Below are 8802 nucleotides of genomic sequence, written 5' to 3' on the forward strand. Positions count from 1 at the left end.
AGTCATGTTTCTCCTAATTTGTCATCAAATCTTTGTAGTGTTGAATTTGTTGATAATTTTGGTTTCTTGATTTGATTTGAGTCCAGATTTATATTTCTGTGTTTGTTGATCCTTTGGTGCATTTTTCTTTTAGTTTGAGTTCATATTTGTGTGCTAGTTCCATACAAATTCATATACATCTACTCCATTGTGTTTTTTAAGTTTCTTATTCTGTTTTTAAATTCCAGAATTAGGACTACTCTGTTTTTCAAATTCTGTACTGGCTGTTTTTGTTATGAATTTTAAATACGTTGGAGAAAATTTCTGAAAATCTGGATGAATACAGTTTGATGTGTTATAAAATTAAGAAAAAAATAATCATATGAAAAGAAAAAATAGAGAAAAAATGATAAATAAAACAAAAAAAGAGTGCATCCTGGCGCCAAAATATACGGTAGTTGGACAGTGATTTTGACAAATTTATCACAATTCATTGGTGCATAGTTTTGGTGTGATTCCAGCGCCAAAAGTTTGATAAGATATTGAATCGTTTGTGGTTAAAATTTCAGAAGCAAATTCAAAATAGCCAGCTCAGCATAAATATTTTAAGTCACGCTTTCGGAACCTAAATTTTTCCAGTAGTGCTGTTTTGGTTTTTCAAATCAATTCTAGTGCCTTTCTTTAGGTTCCTTTTGTGTGCCTTCCTTTGTTGAGTGCCTATTTTTATTTGCTTGTCCAATATCATTCAAAACTCTTTCTAAGTTGTGTCATATAATTCAAATCCATTTGTTGTGGTCCTATTTTAAAATTTAATTTGTTTCTTGCTTTCATTTCTTGACCTCTAAATTGTTGGTGGATAAAATTCAATTGGTGCTTGTTAAGTGGAATTGACTTTGTGGTGAGTCTATCTCTACTTAGTAAGTACTGTTTTGGAGTTTTTAATTTTCTAATCATAAGAGGTTATGGCAAGGAGCAGCAACAAACACAAATACAAACACATACACTTTGGAGAACATAACAAAGAAGAGCAATTACAAGCCAAGGAATGCATAATATAGAAATCTGAATTTTAATTTGTGTAATTCAATTTCTTTGTATTTCTTTGAGTTGTAATTACATTTAACCTTTGATTAATTAGTGTCTAGAAGCCTCACCCTAGGAAACGTCTAGTTTAAAGTTTTGTAGATTAGCAATCTTTAACTGTGCGTAGCTAGTTTGCTTTACGTTAATTACTTGTTTAGCATTGCTTATTTGCTTTGTTTTTTAATTGCTTTGCATTGTTTTCCTTTGTATAAAATTTGAATTTTCATTCCTCATTGTGATCTAAGTAATTTACTTAGAAAAAGAATTGTGTGAAGTTTTTGAGGGATAGGTTTTGGCAAGGAAAGACTTGGTACTTAAGAAGTCCTAGTGACTCACCTCTCTTTCTTGGAAAGCTACCTTCACTACTTTCCTTTTCTTTCTTGAAGTAAAATACTTTCAAACACAAATCTTTAGTCATGTCAACTCACTCTTCTAAATCTAATGAAAGTGATATAAAGTCCATCAAATCTCTTATAAAACAATTAGCCAAGGACTTTCAATCACTCTCATATAGACAATTGGAGCATGAGGCCCAAATCAAGGAGTTGAGAATGACTAAAGAAAAGGATGAAAACTCTCAAAAATAAAAAAAAATACGTTCTCATGCATCTAGTTCTAAAAAATAATGATTCTTTTGGGTAGGAAAGCCTTAGGTTAGTATTATCAACCACCCCTGGAAGAACTAGAAGAGATAGAAGAGAACAAGAGAGCCCAAGAGAGGTTAGGGTAGACTTACCCATTTCCATGGAAAAGAAAACGTAGAAGTCTATTTAGATTGGGAAATGAAGGTAGAACAATTATTTGCTTGCCATAGAGTAAGTGAGGAGAGAAAAGTACCCCTAGCCACTCTTAATTTCCAAGGAAATGCTATGTATTGGTGGACGGCTTTAGAAAGAGATAGGCGCTTTCATAGGGAACCTCCCATAGAGTATTGGAATGACCTTAGGGGAGCCCTAAGGCGCCGCCATATACCCTCCTATTATAATAGGGAGTTGATGGACAAGCTCCAAAGACTCCAACAAAGAACAATGAGTGTAGAGGAGTATAGGCAAAAGATGGAGCTATACATGATGAGAGTAAGTCCACCACCATAACAAGATTCTTAAGTGGGCTAAATCTTGAGATAAGAGATAGAGTTGAACTTCTACCTTATCAAGACTTGAATGACTTGGTTCAACTATGTATCAAAGTTGAACAGCTAAATTTAAAAAAAACTTCAAGTCATAAGGAAGGTTCATACTCCAGCTCTTATCCAAAAAGAGAAATTAAAAGGGAGGAGAGTACATCTAAGGAAACACCAAAAGAGACTCCCAAAAATATAAGTAAAGATATGCTCACTCCACCCATTCGCACTAGGGATGTTAAATGTTTTAAATGCTTTGGAAGAGGACATGTGCAAGCACAATGTCCAAACCAAAGAACCTTGTTTTTGAAAGGAATAGATGAATATACTAGTTGTGAAGAAGAAGCTAGTGAGAAAGAAGAAGGGGGAGAAGATGAGAGAGTTTATCCTTTAGAGGGGGAATTATTGATGATTAGAAGAACCCTCAACAACCAAACTAGTGCAACCATGGATACACAAAGAAAGAACATCTTTCACACAAGATGCAAAGTTTTAGAAAACACATGTTCTCTCATTGTGGATAGTGGTTCATGTTGCAATTGTTCTAGCACTAGGTTGGTTGAAAAGTTAAATCTACAAGTAGTCCCTCATCCTAAACCTTACAAGCTTCAATGGATAAATGAAGATGGTGAACTAATTGTAGATAAACAAGTGAAAGTCGAGTTTCCTATAGGTAACTACCAAGACAATGTTTTATGTGATGTAGTTTCTATGGAAGCTTGCCACATCTTATTGGGTAGACCATGACAATTTGACAAGAAAACCTTGCACAATGGTCTAACCAATGAGATTACCTTCACCCACAAGAAAAAAAAGTTTGTACTTAATCCTTTACCACATTCCCAAGTGGTAAGAGATCAAATACAAAGGAAACAAAAGAGGGATGAAAAGAAAAGAAAATTCAAAATAGAAAAAGAGAGAACCCTTAGGGAGCAAAAGGCGTGGGAGAAAAGTGTTCCTTCCCACAAGGTCATTCAACAAAACAATCCATTTAAAAATACCTTTGAAAATATGTTTCTTGTTGAACAACCTAGCCTTATCTTTTGTAAAGGAACACTTGCAAGCATAGTGAAAAAGGAATCCTTAAAGGAGGATTGCCTAGACAAAAATGTAGTAAAATATTTTGAAGATGTGCTAAGATATCACCAACAAGTGAAGGTCAAGTTATGTATAGGCATCTACAAAGAAAAAAATTTATGTGAGGTAGTGCCTAGAGAAACTTGTTATGTCTTATTGAGACAACCATTGGAAAGTGTTAAAATTTCCATGATCAATGGTTGTACCAATGAGACTACCTTCACACATAAAAGAGAAATTCTTCATGAAGGAGAACTCATGGGCCAATTTAGAGTGTGATCCGATCGGTCATCGGTAGTCGATGACGTCAGGTGCCGGGGGGGTATTTGGGTAGGTATTGTGAGTGAAATTTGGAACCATAGGAATAAGGTTGTGTTTGAGAGTGGGCGGGTGGACCTAGTGGAGGTTTTTACTGTGGCACAAAGGAAGATCTGGTCTTGGGTCATAGTAAAAGAAAAATTGGTTGTTTTCTCATATTTTTACTGATGTTTGGAACCTCTCTGTTGTATGAGGTATTTGAAAGACTGATTTTTTGTATTATTTCACTAACATTTTGTTCCCTGTCCTGGTAGTCGTGGTGTGGTTTGTGCAGGTCTTATCGGTAAATCTTTTCTGGCAAGGTTGATTTGAGGCTTGGAAAGGTATTGTTTGTTTGTGCAGGTTGTCTTGGCCTTTTCTTTTTGGCAGAGTATGATGGTTGTTCTGAACTGCGATAAAGGAAGTGACTATTTGCATGATTATTGGCTTGGTGTTGGAATTTTTATGGCGTTTGAGCTGAAGCAAAAGGATATGTGGTCTTTTTTGGTTACTGGTGTGGCCAGATTGGGAAGCTGTTAAGTGTTTTGGTACAACTCAGCCTGTCACAAAGATAGGATTAGTTGTTTAGACGTTATGTCGTGTTCTGGCTTTGCTGTGTTTGACGCTTGGGTTTGGTACTTCAACCTAATGCCAAAAACTTTGTTTTAATAGCTAGATGTATTTAGTTGTTGGATGTATGTCCTTGATTGAGAGTGTGATATATTTGGTGGGGTGAGGTAACTGTATTTGGTGGGTTTTAGTATCTTGTCTGAATTTTTATCTTTGATCTGTAGTGTGATGTCTGTCGGATTCCTAGTTGGCAGGGTATTAGGAAACTTGGTGTCGGGGTTTTGTATAAGGGTTGAGACACCCCTGAAGTGTCTCATTTTATTTTATTTATTCTTTGCTGATGAAAAAAAAAGGCATTTGGTGAGCTAAAATCCGAGAGCTTAGTCCTTGAGCAGGGGTTAAGGGATTCCTTCAGGACGCCCCCTCCTCAAGTATGAATAGCTAGCCCCGGTATCAGATGTGAACACTTCGCCTTGGTGTTTGTAGACACCCTGAGGACGATACGGCGCTGCTGTAATAGGCCTCTCGTCAGGCGTGGGCACCAAGCACGAAGAGATAAGGGACAAGTTCCTTGGTGTTTGAGACACTCCATGGATGATACGGCGCTGTTACACAGGCCTCTCCATGTGCGTGGGCACCGAAGCGCGACTTTTTGATGTGAATGTAACTACAAGAATACATGATTCTTTGACATTCTTAGGAGCAACTTGAGCTGGTCATAAATGGCACCTTACTTTAGAATTGGATCAATGTTCTAATTCAAGAACTCACCAAGACTTAGCACCAACCAAGACTCATATGGAAGTCCATATATTGTCAAATGGAATCAAAACACAAGGAATGAAGAACAAGAATTAAAAACTGGACAGAATTGAAAAGCTAGCTACTGGACTGAATAGAAACAAATAACAAAGCTGGAAAACAGAAAACCAAACGGTACAAATGAAAGGAAACAACAAGCAAAGCTAATCTACCGAATGAAATTGAAAGAACATGAAGGAAGAACACTTATAGAAGGATGTTGCTGGATTTTGAGAATTGGAAGAACACTTCACGCCACTTGGTTCCTTGATCCAAGATAAGTGATGGAGTGCCGCCACTTGAAGCTCACCATAGCTCACAAGATAAGGCCAAGGAAGAAGAAGACTCAAGACTCACAATTTCTCTCCAAATTTGAGTATAGTCTCTCTACTATAAAATTCCAATCTCCATTGTGAAGGACCTAAGCCCTCCTTTTATAGGAGTAAGGGCTGGTCATTTACATAGCTTATTCCCTAAGCTACCTAAAAAACTCCTAAGATCACACCCCCCTTACTAAGCTCACTACCCAAGCTTCTAGAATTTGCTAAACTAAAGCCTAAAGATGCTTTTACAAAAGAGGTGTCTCATGTTTCCCTCTAAGCACCTTTCTAAACATTATTCTATATTATTTACAATTTAAAAGAAACTATAAAGAGAGATATTTAATATGAAGCCTATTATTTGAGAGTTTGTAGACTTCTTTATCTCTAGGCTTGATCTTATCTTTGATTTCTTTTAATTTGTGAGAAGACTAGAAGGAAGAACTTCAAATGTGTAGGTGAAAATCCTCTTCCTTAATTAATAAAATCCTCTCCTAGTGGATATCCATCATACTCCCCGAGTTGGAGAGAATTCGTCCACGAATTCAGTACTCCTGCATGAAACAAAGTCAGTTTGCTATTATATAAGAGAAGACAAGAAGAAATGGGCAAACATGACTTATCACTTTGAAATGTTGGGAGTTCAAAAAAAGATGGTCTATACACAGACCATGTTGGAAAAGATTGTTTAGGAATGATATTATTTGGTAAAATAGGAGATATGAAAAAATCATCCTTAACATTCTTCATCCAATATGGTGTATAAGTAGGAACCTTGGGTAATGAACAAGACAAAGAAGAAGGATACCTTGTAGGCCTAGTACGAGTTAACAAAATTGAATTAGTTGAGAAGGTATTATGACTCGGTTTATCATGTACTTCATTTGTTTTTTCATTTTCTCTTTTAGTTTCTTTGGGATTGGTCCTATATGCAGGGCTATTTGGTAAAGAAACCCTGGGCATGAAGTCTATCTGGTGTTCAATCCCTCTTAGAGGTGGTAAGCCTTTAGGAGGATCTTGAAACATATCTTCATATTCTTTTACCAAATTTTCCAAACATGTGGGACTATCCTTAGCCGACTCACATTCAATAGTACTAGGAATAGCTAAAAAAATAGGCTTGTGAGTAACTATTACCTTTTTGACTTGTTGTGTGGACATGAGAAGGCTTCTCTTGGAATTTTTTATATCATTTTCTTTCTCTCTCTTTTCTCTCATTTTAACTTGGTCCTCATGAACTTCCTTTGGAGAGAGAGACTTAAGAATGACTTTGTGCCCATGGAAGTTAAAAGACATTTTGTTGGTAAAGCCATCATGAAAAACTTTTCTATCAAATTGCCATGGCCTACCTAAAAGAATATGTGTGGCTTCCATTGGGACAACATCACACAAGACCTCATATTTATATTTACCAATAGAAAATGTAATGAGGACTTGCTTGTTAACAACAATCTCACCTACCTCACTTAACCATTGTAATTTGTAGGGCTCGGCATGAGAGATGGTAGGTAATCCGAGTTTGTCTACCACTCTTGTGCTTGCCACATTCGCACAACTCCCCCCATCCACAATCAAAGAGCATACTCTATCATTAATAAGACACCTTGAATGAAAAATATTTTCTCTTTGAGTTTCATCAAAAGGTTTTAAAACTTGACCAAGCATGCGTCTTATTACTAATAGGTCACCCTCATGTGGGTTTTCACTCTCACTCTCACTTGGGGATCTAGAAGGTGAGGAATGTCTAGAAGATTCAGACTCATGCTCACTACTATCTACCCCATCATGCATATACATAGTTCGTTTAGTAGGGCAATTAGAAGCAATATGTCCATAGCTTAAACATTTAAAACACTTCTTACTAGACGATTTAGGTGGTGATTTAGGCCTAGAATTGGAAGTGGAAGGCTTAGACTCTCTAGGGTTGAAAGTAGAGTCCTTAGAAGGGATATTTGAAAAAGGGTTATTTTTATTTTTCCAAGAAGAGTGGTAGTAGTTATCCTTAGAAGAATTTTTGAAAGCATTTTTCCTTGCAAGTTGATTTTCAATTTTACTAGCAAGGTGCACCACATTTTCCAAAGAAGAATATTCTTGTAACTCTACCACGTCTTGAATGTCCCTTCGAAGGCCACTCACAAACCTAGCTATCTTAGCTTCCTTTCCATCTTAAAGGGATGGAAAAGCCAGCTGTGCTTTTGGCAGTAAGTGCCTGAGGTGATGTGATTCCAATAGCAAAGAAGAGAATGATTCTTGACATTCTTAGGAATCAACTTGAGTTGGACAAATGTTAGGAACTTTTTCTTAAAATTGGATCAATGTTCTAAGTGAAGAACTCACCAAAACTAGCACCAAATCCAAACTCACATGGAAGTTCCTCATATTGTCAAATTGAACCAACAAAAAGAGGTAAAACTTAAAAGCACCGAACAGAATTGGATAAGGAACAAATTGAACCGAAAAAAATGAAATTAAAAGGCAAAGAACTGAAAATGATTGCTGGAAAATAAGAACAGCCGAACCATAAACTCAAGAACTCAAGACAGAATTTCAAGGAAACAAGCTTAAACATGAACAATTGAAAGAGAAGGAAGGAAGGAGAAAAGAATGCTCATGAAGATGGATGTAAGGTTGGATGATCACGCCACTAGAAGGATGGTTGCTCCTAGATGAGTGTGCTGCCGCCACTTGAGGACACCATGGATCCTTCAAGATAAGACTAGAGAAGAAGGCTCAAAAGCTCTCCAATGCTCACTCAAAATTTGAGTATAGTTTCTTTACTCTCCATTCCAATCTGAATTTTACAAAGGGAGCACCTCTATTTTTAGCCTAAGGTGCTGAAATGCAAGCTACACAATTTCAAAATTCCCTCCTAAAAAGTTTCTAGAACCAGCGCCAATTACAAAGCATGAGGAAGGTGTGACCTCTTCCTTCACTTTGGCACCTCCTATTCTACTCCTACACCTATCTACTAACGCACCCCCCTCCTAAAGCTCCTAACTAAAGCGTAAAAGATGCTATAACAAAAGAGGTTTCTAATGTTTCCCTCTAAGCACCTTCAACCAAAGAAATTACAAAAAGAGAAAATAATTGTCCCCTACCTCCTAAAGCTTTGAACATGCTTCTTGTAAACCTTTGGGGTGGGCTTTGACCTCCATGGGCGTCCTCCATTTGTGCCTCTACCTCTTCTTGATCTTGTTGATTGGCCTCCATATCCACTTGAGCTTGATCTCCATCATACTCCCCGAGTTGGAGAGCATTCGACCACGAATTCTGGAGACCTACAGAAAAAAGAGTTAGATCGCTGACATTAAAAGTATGACTACCTAAGAATGTATCAGGCATATCTAACTCATAAGCATTGTCATTAATCCTCTTGAGGATTTGGAAAGGTCCATCCCCTCGAGGCATTAGTTTGGACTTCCTTTGTGTAGGAAAGCGATCCTTCCTCAAGTGAAACCAAACCCAATCGCTCTCATCAAACAACAATGCTTTTCTCCTTTTATTGGCAAGTTCAGCATACTTGCCAACCTTCTTCTCAATTCTCTTCTTGAT

The sequence above is a fragment of the Phaseolus vulgaris genome, chromosome 10 (assembly GCF_000499845.2).
Source record: "Phaseolus vulgaris cultivar G19833 chromosome 10, P. vulgaris v2.0, whole genome shotgun sequence".
Lineage (NCBI taxonomy): Eukaryota > Viridiplantae > Streptophyta > Magnoliopsida > Fabales > Fabaceae > Phaseolus > Phaseolus vulgaris.